We start from the raw sequence: 24480 nt of genomic DNA, 5'->3' as shown, positions 1-24480 counted from the left end.
GACGGGGGCTGTTTAGGGCCCCCGCCCCACTTGCCGCTGACGGCAGAGTATAGGCTCGACGCTTCAGCGCCATCCATTTTCAGGGCTAGTTGCTTCGGCAGGTGAGTTGTTACACACTCCTTAGCGGATTCCGACTTCCATGGCCACCGTCCTGCTGTCTTAAGCAACCAACGCCTTTCATGGTGTCCCATGAGCGTCGAGTTAGGCGCCTTAACTCTGCGTTTGGTTCATCCCACAGCGCCAGTTCTGCTTACCAAAAATGGCCCACTTGGCACTCTGATCCGAGATTCTCGTGGCTTCAAGGTTCAAGAAAGCCAGAGATCTCACCCATTTAAAGTTTGAGAATAGGTTGAGGTCGTTTCGGCCCCAAGGCCTCTAATCATTCGCTTTACCAGATGAGACTCGCGCGCGTTCCGTGGAACGGCCGAGTGCCAGCTATCCTGAGGGAAACTTCGGAGGGAACCAGCTACTAGATGGTTCGATTAGTCTTTCGCCCCTATACCCAGTTCCGACGATCGATTTGCACGTCAGAATCGCTACGGACCTCCATCAGGGTTTCCCCTGACTTCGTCCTGACCAGGCATAGTTCACCATCTTTCGGGTCCCAACGTGTACGCTCTTGGTGCGCCTCTTCTCGCGATGAGAACGAGACGCCCAGGGAGTGCGAGGCCGCATCGCGACGCGGCCCATCCTCCCTCGGTCGGCGCCAAGGCCGACCTTCACTTTCATTGCGCCTTTGGGTTTTGCTAGTCCCAATGACTCGCGCACATGTTAGACTCCTTGGTCCGTGTTTCAAGACGGGTCCTAAGAGTACCCAAAGCAGTAGCGTCGCCGACCGGTATTGGGGCGAGCGCGGGATGGCGAACCAGCTCCGCGTCGCCCCGTAAGGCCTGTCAAAGGATCACCGTCGGCCAACAGCGGGCCAGGACCGGGGACGGCGCTAGGTCCGTGCCTCCGAGTGACCGTGGCGCGCGCTTGCGACGGACTTGACGCAGAGATAGACTGCGGGCTGATACCGTGCGAGTATCGCCGGGCAGCCGGCCGGGCTTCCGGAGGTTTGCCGCGTGCCGTTTTACCGGCGACGCGGCAGTCACCGCACCCGGGCCGTAGACCGACAACCAGCGAGTCGCGACGTTCTACTAGGGGAGAAGTGCACTACGACGACGCCGGACATGCGCGCACGGTAGCGTGCCCGCGCGAGAAACCGCGTGACATCGCCGACCGACGCGAAGCAAGCGCCGCTGACGACGAATCTCCCCGTTCGATCTTTTGAGTTTCTTAGGTTTACCCCTTAGGTTTACCTGAACGGTTTCACGTACTCTTGAACTCTTTCTTCAAAGTTTTTTTCAACTTTCCCTCACGGTACTTGTTCGCTATCGGTCTCGTGGTCGTATTTAGCCTTAGATGGAGTTTACCACCCACTTAGAGCTGCACTCTCAAGCAATCCGACTCTAAGGAGAGATCCTCCCGAGGCGCGTACCGGTCGCTATGGGCCTGGCACCCTCTGCGGGTAAGTGGCCCCATTCAAGATGGACTTGGACGCGATGCGACACCTCGGGATAGTCGGACCCTCCCGAACACCACATTTCCCTGCGGCGGAACCACAGGATTCGGTGCTGGGCTCCTTCCTGTTCGCTCGCCGCTACTAAGGAAATCCTGGTCAGTTTCTTTTCCTCCGCTTAATAATATGTTTAAATTCAGCGGGTAATCTCGCCTGCTCTGAGGTCGTCGTCAACGTTTGCGCTTGTCGTAGTAAACGACGGTGCGAGAGAGACACAGTGTGGTCTTCTCTCCTCCCCTATCTCGCGCTTAACGCAGTATCGTGCGTGATGCGCGGCGGATCATCCGCGAGCGTCGCACTCTCGCGCGACTTCCCAGAGACGAGTCACGACGCGACGTGCCGGTCCGTGTGTATACGTTCGAAGGACGAAGCCTCGTGGACTCGGACACGCGGTCGGCTCGCGATCCAAACCAGCAGACATCTGCGCGAGATATTGGGCCTCTGTGCGTCGTGCGGACTTGCACGCGACAGCGCCATACACCGCGCGAGAGAGGGAGACAAGCTCTCTTTGTCTCTCATGCCTCGTCGACGGCATGCACGCCGTTCGTTGTCCCAGCTCGCAGACGTCGGCGGGTAGAGGTGATTCTGCGCGCACTCGACGCGGCAGAGAACCTACCCTCCTCCCTCGCTGTGCTCGTTCCACCTTGACAACGACGACACGTTTCCGCGCCCGATAAGAGAGAGAGCTCTTCGTGACATTCCCCTCGTCCGGAAGTCGCGGGAGACAGACACTCGCTGTCGCCTGTGTGCGTTCGATGTCGCTCGACGATGAGGAGGAGGAAATCGCCTCTCGTTTCATTTCAGACGACGCGTAGGGGAGACCGACCGGCCACACTCTTTCCCGAGATTCCTGGTCCCGCCGAGGGCGTACACGACCAGCTTTTCTCGGTTCGAGAGGAGGGTCTCGCGCTCCTCCGCGAACGTCCAGCCATCGCTCGTACGCCGTCCTTTGGCTATTCGCGACACAACAAGAGTACGCTGCGAGAGCGTCTCTTTTCTCGTGTCTTCTGCCTGTTTAAAACCCTGCGCACGTGCGTCGAGGAGAGAGAGGGACTCCGTGGCAGCGCGCACGGATCCCTGCTTCGATGCTGCTCCTGCGACGGCGGGGATGAGCCTCGAGAGAGAGAAAGAGCCGCGGAAGCGCAGCTCCGGCGCAAGCAGTCTTTGGGTGCGTAAACGACCCTCAGCCAGGCGTGGTCCGGAAATTGTATCCGTGGACCGCAATGTGCGTTCGAAATGTCGATGTTCATGTGTCCTGCAGTTCACACGTTGACGCGCAATTAGCTGCGTTCTTCATCGACCCACGAGCCAAGTGATCCACCGTTCAGGGTAATCTCTTATACATTCGTTTGCGATCAGGGCACGCGCGGCAAGCACGCGCTTTTCTTCGCCCATCTCGCAATGCTCGTTCCATCGTCCATCAAAGTGGCGATTCAGCCGAATCGCGCGTCCGAGCACGCACGGACCGCCGCTCCCGCGAGCGGGAGCTACGGCAAGAGGAAACAAAGTTTCGCGGCGGAGAGCCCACGCGCGCGTCTCGTCGAGACCGCGCGCGATGAGATCTCGCAGGCGCGATCGAGCGTAGTCTCTCCTCTATCGCCCCCGAGGGGGGCGCGGAGAGCCGGGGTGGAAGTTCTTTCAAATAAACCGTCGGACCAGGAGGAGCACCAACCAGCGAGGGGAGAGCAAACCAGACGGACGCTCTCACCGCGACGCACGGGACTCTACTCACTCGCGTCCTCACGCTTGCGGGCGCGCTCGCTGCCTCTGGCTCCGTCGAGGTAGAATCTCGACGGAGAGGGAGCGACCACCGCGCTCGTGCGCTCAAGTTACCACTTGTGAACGCGCCGCCGGGCGGTCCCTCGTGTGAGGGGGTCCGCCGCGGCGCGTACAGCTTGTCTCGCGCGCGATCCGCTGTGTCGCCGTTCGCGCACTTTCGTGCGCGAGCGTGCAATCGTTCGAGCGAGTCAGCGCGTCTCGGGTGCACTGAAACTCTTTACATCTTGTACGTAACGACGCATCGTCCCTCTGCTGCGCGCGCGAGAGACGAGCGCGTGTTCTTTCGGTTAAGATTAGTCGTGGTAATCTCAGTCGCCGACTACTGTCTCTCTAGCTAATCGTGGCGCTCGAACGAACACCAGAGCAGAGCACAGAGCAGGACCTCCGAAACGTTAATGATCGTTCTGCAGGTTCACCTACGGAAACTTTGTTACGACTTTTACTTGCTCTAAATGATCAAGTTTGGTCATCTTCCCGGCAACATCGGCAGTGCCGAGGCACTGCCGCGCACCAGTCCGAAGGCCTCACTAAATCATTCAATCGGTAGCGACGGGCGGTGTGTACAAAGGGCAGGGACGTAATCAACGCGAGCTTATGACTCGCGCTTACTGGGAATTCCTCGTTCATGGGGAACAATTGCAATCCCCAATCCCTAGCACGAAGGAGGTTCAGAGGGTTACCCGAGCCTTTCGGCCAGGGAAAACACGCTGATCCTTCAGTGTAGCGTGCGTGCGGCCCAAAACATCTAAGGACATCACAGACCTGTTTTGCTCAATCTCGTGCGGTTAGAAGCCGCCTGTCCCTCTAAGAAGATATGTTTGTACGTTGGTAGTAGAAACCCGCCGGCAGAAGCCGGGGGTCTTCGCGATACCATAAGGTACGCCTATTTAGCAGACTAGTGTCTCGTTCGTTATCGGAATTAACCAGACAAATCGCTCCACCAACTAAGAACGGTCATGCACCACCACCCACCGAATCAAGAAAGAGCTATCAATCTGTCAATCCTTCCGGTGTCTGGGCCTGGTGAGGTTTCCCGCGTTGAGTCAAATTAAGCCGCAGGCTCCACTCCTGGTGGTGCCCTTCCGTCAATTCCTTTAAGTTTCAGCTTTGCAACCATACTTCCCCCGGAACCCAAAAGCTTTGGTTTCCCCGAAGCTGCTCGCCGAGTCATCGGAGGAACTTCGGCGGATCGCTAGTTGGTATCGTTTATGGTTAGAACTAGGGCGGTATCTGTTCGCCTTCGAACCACTAACTTTCGTTCTTGATTAATGAAAACATTTTTGGCAAGTGCTTTCGCTTCTGTCCGTCTTGCGACGATCCAAGAATTTCACCTCTAACGTCGCAATACGAATGCCCCCATCTGTCTCTATTAATCATTATCTCGGGGTTCCAAAAACCAATAAAATAGAACCGAGGTCCTATTCCATTATTCCATGCACACAGTATTCAGGCGAAGGTAGCCTGCTTTAAGCACTCTAATTTGTTCAAAGTAAACGTACCGGCCCAACTCGACACTCAGTAAAGAGCACCACGATGGGATATTATTTGGGCCGCCCCTCGCGAGGCTAAGCCCACCGGTAGGACCTCCCACATCATGCCAGTTAAACATCGCGAGCGGTGAACCGACAGTGTGCTACACAGATTCAACTACGAGCTTTTTAACCGCAACAACTTTAATATACGCTATTGGAGCTGGAATTACCGCGGCTGCTGGCACCAGACTTGCCCTCCAATGGGCATCCTCGTTAAAGGATTTAAAGTGTACTCATTCCGATTATGGGGCCTCGGATAAGTCCCGTATCGTTATTTTTCGTCACTACCTCCCCGTGCCGGGAGTGGGTAATTTACGCGCCTGCTGCCTTCCTTGGATGTGGTAGCCGTTTCTCAGGCTCCCTCTCTGGAATCGAACCCTGATTCCCCGTTACCCGTTACAACCATGGTAGGCGCAGAACCTACCATCGACAGTTGATAAGGCAGACATTTGAAAGATGCGTCGCCGGTGCTAGGACCGTGCGATCAGCACAAAGTTATTCAGAGTCACCAAAATAAACGGCGGATGGATGGATACCCAACCGCCACCGATTGGTTTTGATCTAATAAATGCGTCCCTTCCATCGCTGGTCGGGACTCTGTTTTGCATGTATTAGCTCTAGAATTACCACAGTTATCCAAGTAAATGTGGGTACATTCTAATGAACCATAACTGATTTAATGAGTCATTCGCGGTTTCATCTTAATTCGGCATGCACTGAGACATGCATGGTTTAATCTTTGAGACAAGCATATGACTAAAGGATCAACCAGGGTGCTTCGTTAAGCTGATGCTCTTTGAGCAGAAGCTCGGGGCTCGCAGCACGACAGGTAGGAGAACGCACGACAGGCGCGCTCGATCTCTGACGCGTGCGCACGAGCGCACGTGAGACTCGTCGGACAGACCGCCGGCGCGTAGCGGGTTGGCGAGACACTATCTCTCACTTCATACCGCGATGCGAAGTAAAGTTTCAACATCGCGCGTCGTGAGCGTGCACAGGAATCACCACCGCATCCGGGGATATATCGTGACGCGCTTGCCCTGGCGCAGCGCGCGCACGCCCCGCAAAAAGATTCTTTCCGACACCTCTCTGTGCGTATGCATCGTTGTTTTCTTGCATTTCAAATATTTCCCCTCACGCTAGATCGACACAGCGAACTATCACATCGTGCGTCTTTTTCGCATTTCTCCCATCTCGTCATGGATTATAAGTAACGAGCGAGGAAGGCAGAGCCTTTCCCCCGAACATTTGATATGTGAAGTAGATTCATATCGCGCACCGCAAACCGACGTCCGGCAGAAACCGGCGCGAGCGGTAATGCTGAATACGACCAACATTCGAAGATGCATGCCACATAGGAGCCAATTCGTCTTACGATATAAACTCGTGGCAATGCTGTGCAGAGGATTTACATTTAGCGGGAGACGTTCGCCGCTCGAGAAGCTCGAACTCGTGACGCTCCGCTCGCCGCGCGCTGCTACAGACGACTGCCGAGCAGCGTGCTTCTCTTATAGTACCCAGGGCGTCGGCCGGGCCGTCGGCGACGCACGGGCGATAGCACGTCGGCATACGAGCGCGAGCGTCCAACTAACGAGGCCGGCCGGACATTGACCGCGAGCGCGAAGGAAGAACGACGAAAAGACGAAAACACCATTGGCGAAAATGATAACACCACGAGCGATATCTGAGCGAAATGTCACTAACAAACAGCGAAATAACGAAGAAAATTACGCATTATTAAATTTCTACGGCAACTTGTGAGGAAGACCTACCATCACGCTGATACCTCCGGGTCGAGCGACCCCCGACAAACCCCCCCTCCGGTAGCTGAAGATTCGGCGGAAGGTCAGTCGTTCGCGCCGTATGGACGGAGATTCGATCCGCGACCTGGTGGAGCGACCGCGCAGCGAGAACGTCGCGGTCGGCACCTTCGACGGCTCGGGCGCGCGTCAGCGGCTAAATCCGAACGCGGCGGTTGCGTGTGTGTATGCGAGTGTGTGAGCGTGTGCGTGTGTATGTGTGCGCGCGCGCGTGTTTGTTTGTGTACGTCTGCGTGTTATGTAACAGAAACAAGGACTCCACAGATCGTTACTCCCGTATTCCATGAGAATATGCCAAAAAAGGTAGGGCATTCCATTTGAAAAGTTCAAGGTGACTTTGCCCTGACCTTGTCAACAAGGCTAGCATCAACTCTAGCCAAGATCAAACTGATAAGATCAGTGAATAGATCATTTTAAACCTTACAACTTTTACCTGAAACATTTTTTCCAAAAACTGATTGTTTTCGAGATATTTTATCGTTCGAAGACTTTTTGAGAACCTTGTATATAAGATAAGTGATTTTTAGCCAGATCCAAGGCGGTGTCTGACTTCTAAATAATTACCACCAAATGAGTTTAGACGAAGCGAGATACAGCGTGAAGCTGACTTTCGCAATCTTATTATTTTTCAAGATGTATAATTCTATAAGAAATAAGCCTCGCACGTTGCTAGTGCACGCTCTCGGTTTTATAAGCCGATGGATTTACTGTTTCGTGAACAAATAAGGTACACGTGCGAGCCTATGGTAACAATTCGAAACAATAAATCCATCGGCTTATAAAAACGAGAGCACGCATTAGCAATGTGTAAGGTCAATTTCTTACAAAACATTTTTTTATTATTCGTCTCGAAAAATGTAACCTAGAAAACCGCGAAAACCAGTTGCTTCACGTTGCGACTCACTTCGGATATTCACTGCTAGTATTGAAAATCTATTGTTCATATTAAGTATACTATAAATTTTCAATACAATGAATATCGGAACATATCCTGAATAAGATATTACACTTACCTACTGATACAGTGCTCGCTCACTCGCTCGTTCTCTCTCGCTCTCTCTCTCTCTCTCTCTCTCTCTCTCTTTCTCTCCCTCTCTCTCTCTCTCTCTTTCTCTGTGTATACTGCCAACATTCGGAAACCTAATGTCGAAACTATTGACATATAGAATGGACTGCTGATGGCAGTGAAGGGGGTAATTTCTCGAGTAGAGTGAGAGGCAGACAATATGAGGTGTCCTGTCGTCTCTTTCCCACGCAGAAGCGTAGTACACCACAACAGAGCCCCAGTCCTAATGATGAAATATATTCAGAATGTGCTTTATTGATATTGAGGTGGAAAGAAATGTAAATACATATGTAAATAGATAGAAAAATAAAATAAAAGTCGATGTTATATATGCAGTATTGTTGTTTATTTGTTAAACGACACGTAATAAAGCTTGTAACATATGTATGAATAATAGAATAAATATACGGGGTGTCCCATTTAACCTGACAAATCATAATATCTGGAAAACTACATGTCGGATCATAAAAAGTGGGTAATGAAATTTGTTCTTCTCGAAGGGGGACATCCAATGATATAAAACTCGACCTCCCACCCCACTCCCGGGGAGTGTGGTAACTTTGAAATCTTAGATGGGAACCCCCATTTTTTATTGTAGATTCGAATTCTACGCCACAAAATACGTAAGTGTCATCCGAAACTTTTTTTTATTCGTGATAGACGGCGCTGTAATCGCAAAAAATTGGATTTTCTGCAATTATCCAGAAATGATCATTGGATTGAAAAATACCTGTTCAATATTTTTAAAAATATTTTTAAAAAACAATTATTCGCCCCCATCCCCTCGGGATAGGGTGGGTGGTAACGTTCAAATCTCAAATGAGAACCCACATTTTTCATTGCAGAATTAGATTTTACGTGAAGTTTTTGTGGAAACAATTTTTTTCATTTGTGATAGATAGCGTTGAATTTTTCCGAGAAACTACTTTAGCGTTACTCAGGAACAACGACGAGGACGTAGTAGCTTTCTGTTCCCTTCAGAGTGCTTGTTTTAGGTGAGTCCCCTCGCCTCTCACCATCGGGGTGCTTGTTTTAGGTGAGTCCCCCCGCTTCTCATCATCGGGGTACTTGTTTTAAGTGAGTTCCCTCACCTCTCACCATTGGGGTGCTTGTTTTAGTCGTTGTCTCTGGATAACGCTAAAAGTAGTTTCTCGGAAAAATTCAACGCTATTACGAATGAAACAAATTGTTTCTATAAAAACTTCACGTAAAATCTAATTCTGCAATGAAAAATGTGGGTTCTCATTTGAGATTTGAACGTTATCACCCACCCTACCCCGAGGGGATGGGGAGGAATAACTGTTATGTTTTTTAAAAATATTTTTAAAAATATTGAACAAGTATTTTTTTATTTTTCAATCCAATGATCATTTCTGGAGAATTGCAGAAAATCTAATTTTTTGCGATTACAACGCCATCTATCACGAATCAAAAAAAGTTTCGGATGAAACTTACGTATTTTGTGGCGTAGAATTCGAATCTGCAATAAAAAATGGGGGTTCCCATTTAATATTTCAAAATTGCCCCCACCCCCATCCCCCGGGAGTGTGGTGGAAGGTCGAGTTTGATATCATTGGATGTCCCCCTTCGAGACGAACAAATTTCATTACCCACTTTTTATGATCCGACATGTAGTTTTCCAGATATTACGATTTGTCAGGTTAAATGGGACACCCTGTATATTATATAAGTACATATTATATATAAATATAATTTATGCATATAAGAAGTACATATTTAGAAACAGTGTGAACGAATACATATAAGAAAATAACAGAAAAACAGTTTTCATGCCTTCGTTGACTTTGAAAAGTATTAATTTCGTTAATTTACTTCTAACTCCTTCAACATTTACACTGTTAGAATTACCATAGTGGGTACATCTTGCTTTAAAGTATTTATTGAGTACAAGTTTAATCAATTGGAAACGGTGGTCATTGAGAGGATCCTGATCGAATAAATGTGTTGTATTGTTAAATATGTTACTTGATACTTTTCGCGAAGTGTTTAGTAATAACGTGCGTAGGATATTCTTTTCCTTAAGAATCGACATATTCTCTCTGAATGTTAATTCGGCTATTCTATAAAGTCACAACATCAGCTGATGCATTAGTCAATCTTCCACGATTTTCACGACTTATAACTTGGAATGGCACACATTGCTATACAATTGTTGTTTATAAATGTCACAAGATATGTTACCTACTATTTTGAAAACAAGAAATCCAGCGATATAAGCTACAACATTGTCTATGTAACTTTTGTTCAAATTATCAAAAGCGCTGTGTAAATAATAGTCGTGATCGTGGTCTACACTCGAAGTTTCTCTACATGAGTCCATACTATAATTCTGAGTGGTTATTTCATCTATGCCGTGTGTCGCTTCTGCCGGAAATATGTGCAAAAAAGGTGTGTTATCTTGTGCTAGACAGTTCGCATACTTGGAACCACCATTTTGTGCATGTACTAACAATTTCTTAAATGCCGCAATGAATTGCAAGCATGTAGGATTATTGTTATTTCCACAGCGACTTTTCACTGCCGAAAAAAATAATTCAAGGTGATCCTGCGATAGTTTGTAAGTCAACAAATAATGAACAGAAGGATTTGGTGCGACCCAAGTATCGAAGACGTCTACTGCACTATGTAAAGAAATGATTATTCCGATAAATCCTGTATTATGACTACTGTGAACAATTAATTGACCATTAACAGTCAAGGATCATATATACCTTTCAATATTCGCAATTTTGCATCGAATGTCATGAATATTAGATTGTGATATAGGCATTTTCTGGGGATCGGTGTTAAATTTATTGCGCAAATTCAAAATATCGAATGCTTCGTTCATAATGGAACAAAACGTTTCCGTAGCCTTACTATTTTGAAAATGTGGTAACTGCAAGTCATCGCGTAAATATGCCAATGCTTTTGTAACACTACTGCTGAGCATTTGAGCTGCCAGAAACACTTTCATTTTCTCATTTTGCCAATTCATATGTCGCTTGCACAGTTTAGTCGCAGCGTGCAAACCGTGTTGTTCTTGAAATTGTACCAATTTCTCCAGGAAAGACCACTTTATTATTTTACCATCTCTGTCGACGATGACTTGCATTTTTCCAAACAAGTTTCGAATCAATTTCAACATATGGCATGGATCGAGTACTACAAATATTTTTGCGTTCGTAACCGGATGAAAAAAATAAACTTGCAAATTGTTCTTAATATCTAATTTCGCACCTAATTTTGTGGCCAATAAAAAGTTATATTGCGGTCCATCGAAGGTGATGGAAGTAACTAAAACTCCTGTTTCATGTAATTGTGTTAATGTGTCATTCATTATATTCGCTCGTTCCGTGCTATTCAATGAGTGTATGAAATAGTACGCGATAGGAATTTTCCAATGACCATTGACTCCTACAACCATTAATACAACAGCACTGGAAGCCTCGGGCAAGTCAACGTCATTCTTTTTTTTACCGAAATTAATAAATCCTACGTATTCGTTCTTATGCCATTCAACTTTTTTCCGAATCGCTACGTCGTCCATAACTAAGGAACATAGAATAATTTGGTTTTTTTCGTGCGCAATTTTAGCCTTTTCTTGCAAAAATTGTAATGCAGGTTTACATATCCCAGGATAACCGTCAATATTAGTATACCAAGGACGAATCGTACTTTGATGCGGTAACGTCTTCATAAAGGTTTCTCTTACATATTCGTATGCTTTCGGGGAGTAGAAATATAAGGACGCTGCAAAATTTTGTAACTCCGGAGGGAATTTCACAAACGTGTGATGTTGGGATAGCATTTTTTGTACTATAGATTTAACAACTGGGGTAGCCAACTACAAAATGTTTAATGTGCCTCATTAGTAATTTTTTAATTATATTAATTTCTTTGCAATCGCAAGTTAATATTGCATTGCTATTCGTAATGAAATAATTACATTATAAAAGCAATACAGAAATAGGTTAATCCTTGACAATTATTAGTCTTTTAGGGTACATTCGGGGAGCTCACTATCAGTACTATTAGCGTATTCTATCCTTGTACATCTAATGAGCGATAAAAATATAATGACGCTAATAGCGTCTCCCCGAACGCACCCTCATTCTATTGCGTCAACGTTGCTGTAAATTGGTAACGTTTATATAAATCTCTGTATTGTAACATATGTGTTTTGCAGTGTTTTTACAGCTGCATAAACACAGTTGTTTCAATTTCAATCATGATGTTGTATAGATACAACTCGATTTATGCATTTATCATAGACATATCATCAGTTTTCCATCTTCACAATCAACATACTGTAGTGAATTGTTCATTTAGCACGATTGCAGAATGTAATTAATGATAATTACTTGTGTAAAACAATACGTTACACATTACTGTAATGTAAACGAAATTGTAGCATTTCTAATAGCGAATTCGATCGCTTGCACTAATGCACATCGAGTGCGCACTAAAGTTTGTTCCAAGTCAATTCTTCTATTTCAATATCGTTTTAAATACCCCTTGAAATACTTCGTAGCCAATATAATGATTTATACAGCATCCGTACGGATCGTTTTATTGGCTACAATGTTCTTAAACATGTATTTAGGACCATGTGAAATATAAGAACGGGGAAAGAATCTGCTCTAGAATATTCCGTGAAAAGTAAGAGGCAATGGGACTCACGTGAATCAAGTACCCCGAGCCGAGAGAGGCAAGGGGACTCACATGAATCAAGCACCCCGAACCGTGAGAGGCAAGGGGACTCACGCGAATCAAGCACCCCAAAGGGAACATATCCTCTACTACATCCACGTCGTTGTTCCTGGGTAACGCTAAAAGTAGGAGTCAAGTCATTGATAATCTTGTTAACTAATTTCAATTAAAAATTCAGTTTGATCTTGAAATTATCTCAAAGTTAAGTTCAAGGTCATGACCTGACGTCCATTTCCAAATACTACATTTGTCTGAAACATTTTTCACTATCTCACTTAGCTTACCAATTACTTGAGTGAATTGATTAATATTACGCGTTTGTCCTTGAAACAACCCCTAAAGGTCATTTTGACCACAGTCATGAGTTACCTATTTGGACGTGAAATTTTCTATACTTTCCATTTCCGTAGTCTGAAATAGGAGTTTCTATTTTAAAAAATCAGTTTGGCCTCAAAATGACCTTGACCTTTCACCTCAAAGTCAAAGTCAAGGTCACCGCTAGGTGTCCCCCTGCTTATCCTATAACTTTTGTCTGAGGCATTTTTCGCTATCACTCCTATCTGAGGAGATATTCCCGTGGACGGATTAAAATGGCCCACCCTGTATATATATATATATATATAATATACACATTTACAATAAATACAACTATATAAACAAGAAGCTATTTTCAATACAAACCAAAATGCCATGTCGAGGCATAAAAACTGCTGAGGAAATTTATATCGCTCTGAAAGATTTTAACTTTGTCACGGGAAATGCATATTTACCTTACGGTCATCCCATTTGGCAAGAAGCATCTGACGCATTGCATAATGTGTTGAATAAAAATTATATATATGTATATGTTACTAGAAACAGAAATGGAATTTCTGATCGTTTGCACGGTATACGTATTTGTAGTACCGAAAGTAATGAGATTAAAAATGAACGCGAAAGCTCAAGTTCGAATGGTCAATGAACAATTCGGCAACTCTGTTGAAACCACTGCGTTTCGAAATGTTGATCAAAAGTAAAGAGTAGAAGCAAATAAGTCCAACTATAGTTTCGTACAAAGGACGATTGTACAATACTTTAAAATCTGGCTGGACAGATGTTATTTATGAAAATTTGTGGAACCAGATGAAATTGCCATGTACGTTTCAATTTAAACGCGCAAAGATCAGCAATTGTCCTGGCGAAACTTTTCTCATAATTACTGGGAAATGTTCCGAATGTCAAACACAAATTAACATACACAGCCTAGAAAAATCTACGAAGGATGGTTTAAAATGTACGGTATCAACATATGATACGCGTGAAATAGCGCATCAAAAGAAAAGGCAACTACGCGATCGCCTTCGAAAAGTGACGGCTAATGAATTGCAAGCAAAATCTACATATACGTAACGACGCAACGAAGCGAATAGATTAATGCAATATGGAGACGTAGAACCTGCAAATTTATTTTCCGAAAATGTACTGCGCAAGGCGAAACAAGAATTTCGCAATAAAGAACTAGGTGTAGAATTTACAAATAATTCGATATTTTCGTTAATGTTATTAAAGTATGACGCAGAATTTGCTGGAAACATTCACGAAATTGCATTTGACAAAATGTACGTAATATACTGGTTACCTGAACAACTTCACTTGTACAAAGAAGCATGCAAAAGTGGAAAAATCAATAATATCAATATTGAGGCAACAGGCTCCTTGATAAAACCGATTGTGAAGTCTGATGGATCTAAAGGAGCAATACTTTTATATCAAGCGGTAGTATCATATGATAATAAAATATTACCGCTTTTCCAAATGATTTCAGAAAAACATGATACGAATACGTTAACGTATTGGTTGCGTGAATGGATGCGAATGGGTGCAAAGATTCCTAAACAAACAGTTAGTGATTTTTCGTTTGCTCTTTTGAACGCCTTCTGTCTTGCCTTCAATAATAGTAGCTTAGCAGATTACATAGACAAGTGTTTTCATGCACTTACGTCTTCTACTTCTCTCAATATAAAATCGATTATTCGCCTCGATATTGCTCATCTCATAAAACAAGTACCGATGGTCCTGTCTTAAGAAGTCATCACCTTATATTAAAGACTTTTATGTAAGATGTGTCGGCTGCTAACTAAATGTACGAGTATCGATAATTTTTGCGAATTATGTACAGACGTATTATCAGTCGCTTTTTCTGAATTAGAAGATGTAACTGATAACGAGAATCGAATTTACAAAGCACGAACGAAGCTTTTTAAATATGATGAAAACTGACACAATGATTATTGCTGACGAAGAAGAAAGTACAGACTGTCATGAAATCGGTAATGAAGAGGATAAGCAAAATGAATCAAAAATTTCTGAATTCTTCCTTAAGATAGAAAAGGAAAATAAGAAAATGGCTCACGGTAATCGATCGAATCCTTACTTCTGTCCAGATTTCGGAAAAAAGTTTTTGAAATTATCAAAATATTTTACGCTGTGGACAGCAGTTATGGCGAATGAAAAAAATTCAACAAACGTGCCTTTCATCCCGACCTCGGTACACAGCGAAGAATATTTTAAAGAATTGAAGTCCCTTGTACTAAAAGGCGAAAAATCCATCAGGGTTGATAAATTCATTATTATTCACTTACGATCGTTAGTCAGAACAACGAAATTATTACATGCATCGTGTCAGCCTCTTGACAATTATGACAATCATTCGTCTGGCAGTCAAAGTTGATTGGACAGTATAAGTGACAATGAGAGTGTCAAATTAAATATTTCAAAGGATGATAACAAAATTGATCGTTTAAAAGTACTTTCGACGATGAAATCCTTTCAAAAACAAAAGATTCTGTTACTAAGGATCAAATGTCGCCGGCTAAACATGCAACTGAACTTGAAACTGATGATTATCTGAACAATGCTGACGATAAAATCCTCTCGAGAAAGGAAGATTCTGTTGCTGAAGAACAAACGGCGCCGCCGTCTGTACCAACTGAACTTGAAAGTAATGATTACCTGAACGAAAAGGAGTGGAGAGGAATTAATAAAATTATTACGAAGCGTGGAAAATATCTAACACCATGTGCAAATATAGAAAATATGCATAAGCGACCACGTATACAGACAAAGTTACCTTTGTTGATCAATGGTAATAGTTTATCACTCATTGAAACAGATAAAGGGCGTCTAAAAATAAAAAATACCTGTCCCTTTGATTCTGTATTGCAGTGCATTATTACTGCTTATCACGATTAGGTATCGTACAACGATTATGTGAATCAGACAAAAAATGACATTTTCAACTTGACTAAAAATATATCTCAGTCCCGTATAACTAATAAAATATATACGATGAGGGCAAATATCCTATTACAGTTCGTATCTATAAAAAATGGAGAATTAGATTGTGAAATGAATATAGGTGTATTAATACAAAAATTGTTCAAAGATGAGCCTTCCATGATATGGGAGAAAAATTGCGAGGATTGTCATTACCGAAAAGTTAAAGTTGATCCCGTAATAAGCATTGATATACAGCCAATATGCACCGAAGGCATACAAGTCTTGCAAAAAGCAGTCGAACAACATTTCGCCAAAACTGTTAAAAACTGCTTTCGTTGCAAAGGTAAAAACCTTACTTACACGTATAAAACCGGCAATCATGCTTTTATCGACATTGAAGCATTAGAATGGAAAGATACGCGCAAATATCTTGGCGCCAATGAAGCATGTGCTATAACGTTAACACTTGCTGCATTGCCAACAGATATAAAAATACAAAATGAAACATTCAAACTCGTAGGAGCTGTAAATTACTTACCTGGACATTACCAATGCTATGTTCACAGAACAAATGAAAAATGGAAGCTCCATGATGGAACAAGACAAAAGAAACAATACGAATAACGCATCGTACACTATTTGAAAAAAGACGTATACATATGTTGTATTACGTAAAAACTTAAAAAACTGAATATGATCTTCGTAATTGGAGAGAGAGAGAGAAAGAGAGAGAGAGAGAGAGAGAGAGAGAGAGAGAGAGAGAGAGAGAATGATATAAAGGCACGATTCAATATGTCCAGAAAGTTTCGAATAAAATAGTAAAATAAAAAAATGAATGAAATAGCACATAGACAATTTCGTGTCCAGGCATCCAAATTTGTTCAACCTTCTAGAAGCCGAGCAAGGGCATCAAATGTTAATTTCTTAATTATATATTTCAACAAACATTTTTGGCATCGGTTTTCACGGTTCAAAAAGTAGTCCATCACGCGGAGACAAAGATTAAAACCTCTAGTACGCAGAGTGTTGCAACTCTTTTCTGGACAACTACAAACGAAAATTCCTCCACTACAAACCTCTACGCATTATTTGGCTTCGATATAGTCGGTTTAGAACGCAGCCCCCCTGATAGGGTTGAAAATACAAACACCCCTATTATAAAAATTGCTGCCATTTCTATACTAGACAACTACAAACGAAAATTCTTTCACTACATATTTCTACAAACCCATTAGCGTCGATTAGAATCGGTTTCAAGTCAGCCCCACGACGGGGCGGAAATAGTTACCCTTAGAACTTAAGGGGTTGTAACTTTTTTCCTGAGCAACTACAAATGAAAATTCTTTCACTACATATTTCTACAAACGATTTGGCTTCGATTGGATCAGGTTTTAAATCAGCCGCCCATTTTGGAGGACTGACTGAAGGGGTCGGCGCCTCGTCTCTACCATTGCCGAGGCGTTGGAAAAAAAGGTCGCTCTCGACAGTCGCACGGCCCCTTAAATTGGCTGCCCGTGCGACTCCGGATCGTTCCCCCTCCGTATCTCGCGACACGAGGGAGCACGTGACGGCCGCATGCCGCGTGCGCCGAGGCGGTCCTTGCCTGCACGCGCATGCTGCGTGCTCGCTCGCTCTTTTGCTCCCTTCGCTCGCTCGTTCTTTCGCTCTTGTCGCTTGCTCGTTCTTTCACTCCTGTCGCTCGCTCGTTCGCTCGCTTGCATCCTGCGCAGGGAGCATAACCCGCGGAATGCATTTTGCACGGCCCGGTTCGTAACAATCGGTGTATCGTTACAAAGTATGAGGTAAAAGTGAGATTACTCAACATAAAGAAAGATACATATAAAAAATAAAAGTGTAAAATGGAGTATATAATTTTATTTACGATGATGAAGATAAAAAGAGACAACAAAATTTAAATATAACAAGTAACAAATTACGAGATACACAAAAGCCGTTCGATATAGATGAAAATATATTTAAAAAATTATATAGGTAAGAATTTTTGCATATTATGTAAATAGTTATATACATATAATTACATCATGTATTATACTTGTGTTTCTTTTATATATTAGGTTATCTAAACCTGCTATAATGGAATTAATAGAATAATTACTTCCTCATATGCCACTTAAAAAAAGAAGTACAGCAATACCTCAACATATACAAGTAATTAAACTTTTTTTACATTCTCTCTCTTATTCTTTCTTTTATTTTGTGCATATATTTATATATTTTTTCAATTCCATAAAATTTTTTTAGATATTTGCAACTCTACATTTCTTATCATCTGGTTCCTACCAAAGAAAAGTGGGACAAGATTTCCATTCATGTATGTGTCAAACATCAATCTCTGTTTCAATTTATGCGACAGTGAATGCACTTAATAGAATAATGGAACGTTGGATTAAATTTCCCACAGAAGAGGAAAGAAAACAACGGATTAAAAAAGAGTTTGTATATAAGAACATAAATAATAATACTTATATAAACAAAACTTTCTACAATATCTACATCTTATGAAATACTAATAAAATTGATATTACTACTTTTAGATTTTTTTTTAACACAAGATTTCCAGGAGTCATCAAAGCAATAGACGGAAGTCATGTTGCCATCTTTCCCCCAGAAACCGAAAGAGCATTTATTTATTAATAGGAAATTGTATCATTCCCTGAATGTTATGATCGTAAATATAAAATACAAAAATTACAACGAAACAATTTTCGATAATAAGTATGATATGAACCATTAAGAACAAAAATGGTGTAAGTCAATTTTTTTATAATTTGACTGGCATCAAACACACAAAGAGAGAGCTTTCTGTTTCTCCCTGTTTGTGATACTAACTCAAAGATTGATTTACAGGGTGTCCCATTTTAATCCGTCCGGCTAAATAAAATTCGAGGATGATATTTTCCAGAAAAAAATGTCAGACAAATGTTGCTCAGATCGAAGGGGGACATTCGATGCCATCAACAATTTTGACCTCGGGTGAAGGGTTCAAGGTCATTCAAGGTCAACTTTTTTTTTTAAACGGGAACCCCTATTTTTCACATCGGCAATCGATTCTACGTAAAAAAATGAAACTTTTGTCTGAAGCATTTTTTTATAACGCAAACTAATTTCACTTATTCAGCCTCCAAAATTGAAATTTTCAAATTTTCTGAATTTTTTACTCGAGAATGGTGGGGTTGGGGGGAAATTGCAGAAGACAAAAAGTTCTTGGAGTGCTACAAGGAATTCACTCGAATTTTCGCATAGTTGATCGTGCACTTTTTTCCGCCAATGTTCTACCTGTCAGGAGGTACCTCGAGAAAAGTGCACGATCAACTATGCGAAAATTCGAGTGAATTCCTTGCAGCATTCCAAGAACTTTTTGTCTTCTGCAATTTCCCCACAAACCCCACCATTCTCGAGTAAAAAATTCAAAAGTTTGAAAATTTCAATTTTGGAGGCTGAATAAGTGAAATTAGTTTGTGTTATAAAAAAAATGCTTTAGACCAAAGTTTCATTTTTTTACGTAGAATCGATTACCGATGTGAAAAATAGGGGTTCCCGTTTAAGAAAAAAAGTTGACCTTGAATGACCTTGAACCCTTCACCCGAGGTCAAAATTGTTGGTGGCATCGAATGTCCCCCTTAGAACTGAGCAACATTTGTCTGACATTTTTTTCTGGAAAATATCCTCGAATTTTATTCAGCTGGCCGGATTAAAATGGGACACCCTGTATAATTGATATTTTGCTCTTATTGGCTCATGTTATAATTTAAAGTGATAATTTTTGTTTGCGAAATGTATACTCATTTTTTAGGTCTCTTCATATAATACCGAAATATTATCAGTCAATGCAATGCATGGAGGAAGAACACATGATTCAAGAGTTTTTCGTTCTTCACGTTTATTTGATCATTTACAAAGACAGCATGAATTAGGCGAAAAAGGGTCATGGCTTATAAGTATGATATGCTACTGTTTATTTTAATTTTTTATATCTATATTGTTTCTAGATTTGAATATAATATAATGTTAATTATAATTTAAAATAAAAATTACAAACTAAAAACGTTATGATGTAATTAGTTTATTACATTTCATTTCTTTTGTTTTTGTAGCTGAATTGGCTGCAAGAATTCAAGAAATACACATATACATTGAAGTATATGAAGCGTATATAAAAGATTCTCAGGCTTCAGTGTGTGTAAATTTCTTTAACTAGTGCTGCCAGTTTAGTTATTAAAAACAGACTAATTATTGTACAAAACATCATATATTTTAACATACATATCTAGGTGATGCTACATACCCGCTCATGCCGTTTCTTTTAAAATATTTGATAAATCCACCAGTAGAATCATCAGAAGATAGATATACTAGTCATATAATTCAAGCACGATCAGTAGTAGAAAGATGCATAGGAATCTTAAAAGGACGATGGCGATGTTTAAGAAAAGAAAGAGCATTGCATTATAAACCAGAGTTTGCAGGTATACAATATATTATTTGAAAGAACAAATGCAGTACAATATATAAAACGAGATCAATATATTATATTAGATCTCTATTTTGTAGCTTGTATTACGAACGCATGTTGTGTTTTACATAATATTGCTGTGAAATGGAGATGTCCACCAGAAGAAATACATTTAGAGGTGCGACGCGATTATCGCTCGCCGTCGGCAAACTGCCGTCGGTCCGCGCGCCTCGGCCAACCTAGCTCTCACCAAAATTTGGTTGGGCGCCAGGTGCAGCGGGCTGCACCGTTCACCAATGCTACGCGACACCTCACCAAAGGGCCGAGACACGCGAAGTCGACGGGACCGGTAGCCCTGCGGTATTTAAGTCGGTAGACGGGAAGGGTTCGTCGGAAGTCGGGAACGACCGGGAAAACACAAAAATAACGAGGCGCGTTTTGACTATCGTTAGCTTTATTCTTTCGGGAATCGGAACGGTCCGACCCCCTCGGTACGATACACTCCGCTTGGGCTCTCGCGAATTCGAGATTGCCCGCTACGCCGGTAACTTTAACGAGACTTTCTATTCTCACGACACCGAAACGATAATGCAGGTGGAAGGTCTTACACAATCGGGAACCTCCCGGCGACGTGGTCCTCCTCTCGTCTCCCTCTCTCGCTCGCTCTGGCACACGCTGCCACCGACGTCTCCTCCGCTTGCTGACGCCAACACTCCACCCACTAAATCCCTCAACTGTATCTTCACTTTTTCGGTAGCCGATAGTTTCCGGTACTATATCGAAGCAGATCTGCGATATTCGAGAGCGACAACAGGAGACTCTCCTTTTTATCTCCTTCTCCCCGGACAGACTTCCTTGTCCGTCGGTGTTGTCTCGTGCTACCCGCCTCTCCCCGTTCCTCGGTAAAATCTCCCGATACGGGAATCCTTCCGCGGATCTTTGTTTTTCGATCCGCGGGACGGGTGCTCGGTCTCACTCTCTTGCTCACTCTCTCTCTCTCTTGCTCACACTCGCCCGATCTCATTGTTCAGGCTGGCTTTGTTTAGCCGGCGTTCACGCGCCAAGCACGGGAACGCCGACCGTTCGGCACGATATCCTTGCAGGCCTGTGGACAACGGAAGCGACAGCGAGAACTTTTCACGACGATACGAAACCGATACTAGCATTATTAAAGGAGTGCATTCACCTGGGGTGGCGGTCCTGCCGAGGGGGTGTCATCCTCTTCCTTCCTCCACCGATCCCTCCTCTCCTGATGTGCGGCGCAGGAGGTCCAGGGGTACAGAGCTCGGGGACGCGGGACCGTTCCACCTGCGCGCTCCGACTACTAACGCTAATTATTACGGGGGAGAGCGCAAGGCGACACCCCCCCCCCCGAGAGTCTCGCCTAAGGGCCGAAAGGTCGGCCTGTGACGGGCGCCTTTCCGGCTGCCACGTCACAGAGGATACACAGTGCCTACCAAAAGTTCGGGGCCACCTAAATAATTGTTGTACAGTTTGAAATATAGGATTGAAATTTATAAGGATTCAATGGGATCACAAAGTCTATTATTTAACCACAAAAACACCCACCTCCACACCCCTGAGGGCCGGGGGAAGGGGGAGCCAAAAAATCTCAAATGGCATGTTGGGTTGAGTGAGCGCTCGTTCGAAAGGGCTTTCCGAGACGAAAAGAACGCGAGGTCGCCGAGGTCTCTACGATTTTTTTCGCAGAGTTATGATCATTTGAACATTGAGATTTTGCGAGGACCCACAGCGACAACAGAAGAAAGGTGAGGCTTCATGCGGGCACGCGCGTTCTTGTGTGTGCGTGCGTGCGTGCGTGCATGTGTGTGTGTGTGTATGTGTGTGTGTGTGTGAGTGTTCGGCCAACTAAAGCGGCGTCTACAATGAGGATTTAAGGAGTAAAACTTAAGCTTTAAGCCGTAATTTGTGACGCCATTTCCGTTTATAAGGCTTTCTTGCCCTTACTTAGTCTTGATTTTAAGCCTTAAGCGATTTGACGAAATTTCATTTCTTAAAGCTAAAATTTTACGGCTTACAGCCAAACGCAATGTAATGACCAATTAGAAGCGAGATATATGTAGATATTAAAATATAGTGCTTTATTGACTGTTGTTGACGGGCTTTACGATGGATCCGAACGTGAATATCGATTTCATTGAAATATCACAGGAAAATGTCAATGATGACATTTTAATTGCTCTTGTAAGAGAAAATCCGGTTCTATATGTGAAAACATTAAAAGAATACAAAAATAGGGAACTAAAACTTGATATGTGGAAAAATATTGGAGAGACGATTGAGTGTACAGGTTAAGTATTGTTTCTGTGAAATTGGCAAAATAGTAATTAGTTAATAGCAAATATTTCAATTTCGGTGACATTAGGTGAGTAAGCAGAAGGGCGTTGGAATACTCTTCGTAATATATTCACCAAGAAGTTACGGGAAATGAAGAAAGGTCAACCAAGTGGTTCAGGACGTAGACAGACGAAAATGTGGGTCTATTTTAAGCAAATGTCTTTTCTGACACCACATATAGCACATAGAAAGTAAGTATTTAGTTATCTTTAGAAAATATATAATCGCTTAGATAAAATATCAATATTTATATCTATGGATCACGCAGCTCAATAAAACATTCTTGGCAAGAAGAAAGTATGACATCACAAAGTGTTGTGAGATCCTCCTTACTCACTAAAGATTCTACAGTAAAGAGAATGTCAAATCCATTACTATCAAATGATAGATTGAATTCCATAAATGTGTCGATGTGCTCAGATGATAGCATTAGTAATCCTTCACTTGATGAGTCCTTATCAACTAGTACTGTTACGTCAGATCAGTAATTTCTGCTATCTCCAAAGATTATGAAGATAATATATCTGTGCATATAGATGATGAAGTACAAAAGAAAACAGCTGCAGGCGTTATTACTATGGATAATAAAATTCAGAAGAAAAAAATAGTGCCAGCACCAGATCGATTTGCAATAAAAAAGCAGAAGACAACGGAAACAATGGAAAATGTACTTTGCCAATCTTCTCATGCTTTCAATGTAATGGCAATAGCATATTTACATCGTGCTACTGCTCAGCAAGAACAATAGTAGCAGCATCCATATATCACAGCAATAGCTGAAACAATGAAACGAGTACCAAATGAACAGCAATTGATTTGTTTTATGTCAATCATGCAAACAATTTCAACTTATTCACGTGACAAGTTATTACCAGATAACTAAGATATCTTTGACATACAAAATAGGTTTTACACAGGGTCATCGAAAAGTATCGAACCCCTCTAATATCTTCAGTTAGAATGCATTTTGGAGAAAATGTCCAATAGCAAAGTTGTATGGTTCCAAGCGGGGAGTAAGATGATGACCCTGACTTTGACCTTGACCATGTCCTTTAAGGTCACTTCAAAGTCAACCTTATTTTTTTTAATGCAACCCCAACATTTTATTGCATATTCTTATAGATTATCTCGAGAGCTTTCTAGAACACTATAATAAAACATTTTTTCATTAAGTACTTTTTGAGTTATAAAGGTTTGAAGTTAACGATTTTTTGACACAAAATGTAAAATATCTTGTAAAATATTATTTAGTTTTCAGTAATCATAACCTTAATAATTTTATGCGCGAAATAATGAGACCAATTAATTGGTTTAAAGAAAATACATTAATCGAAAAGTATCGACTCCCCATAATATTTTCAGTAAGACTGCATTTTGGAAAAATGTTCAATAGCAAAGTTGTACGGCTTCAAGCGGTTATGCTAGTAGACTATGGCGGAAAACTGCCCGAAGGTGATCGCGAGAAGCTGCCCGAAAGCGTTGGCGAGACCGATCTTTATTGTTTCACTCTCGCAGGCACCAATAGTAATACAAACTCTTGAGCAAACAATGCGGATCGCTGATTTGAATCTTTGATGCAGTGCTGTCTTCTTCTCAGCGAGCAGCAGTCACCTCGTGGACGAAAACGAATAGCCCCAAAAATTGTTTCTGTAACAAAAGAAGCCATTGCGCTTCAATTGATTGTCCCAAACATCTTCATTTTGTTTCCAATAGCCCAGAATTTTTTCGTAAATATTATTAATTGATCTATTAGATTTTTAGTTGCTCAACGAGCTTTTTGCTAGTGCTGGTTGAAATAAACAAATCGATAGTTGGACCAACACTTAATAATTAGTATTTTTCTCTACTTAATTATTTAGATTAATTTCCTATCAGTTACCTGATTAATTCTTCTTTGCTCTAATTAAGAATGGCGGAAC

General features: G+C 42.5%; 1 non-coding gene and 2 pseudogenes across 1 annotated transcript; 1 reads left to right on the top strand and 2 right to left on the bottom strand.

The window, feature by feature from the left end:
• Positions 1 to 2738: 2738 nt before the first annotated feature.
• On the bottom strand, positions 2739 to 2893 carry LOC112588144 (5.8S ribosomal RNA). The gene has a single exon (XR_003112596.1). It is a non-coding gene; the product is annotated as a 5.8S ribosomal RNA (ribosomal RNA).
• Positions 2894 to 3733: 840 nt separating this feature from the next.
• Positions 3734 to 5647, bottom strand: LOC112588146 (uncharacterized; annotated as a pseudogene).
• Positions 5648 to 22651: 17004 nt separating this feature from the next.
• On the top strand, positions 22652 to 23444 carry LOC112588139 (uncharacterized; annotated as a pseudogene).
• The last annotated feature ends 1036 nt before the right edge of the window (positions 23445 to 24480 follow it).

This window comes from Harpegnathos saltator, unplaced genomic scaffold (assembly GCF_003227715.2).
Source record: "Harpegnathos saltator strain DR-91 unplaced genomic scaffold, Hsal_v8.6 scaffold161, whole genome shotgun sequence".
Lineage (NCBI taxonomy): Eukaryota > Metazoa > Arthropoda > Insecta > Hymenoptera > Formicidae > Harpegnathos > Harpegnathos saltator.
The sequence above is the reverse complement of the archived record's forward strand: the minus strand, read 5'-3'. Positions and strand labels throughout refer to the sequence as shown.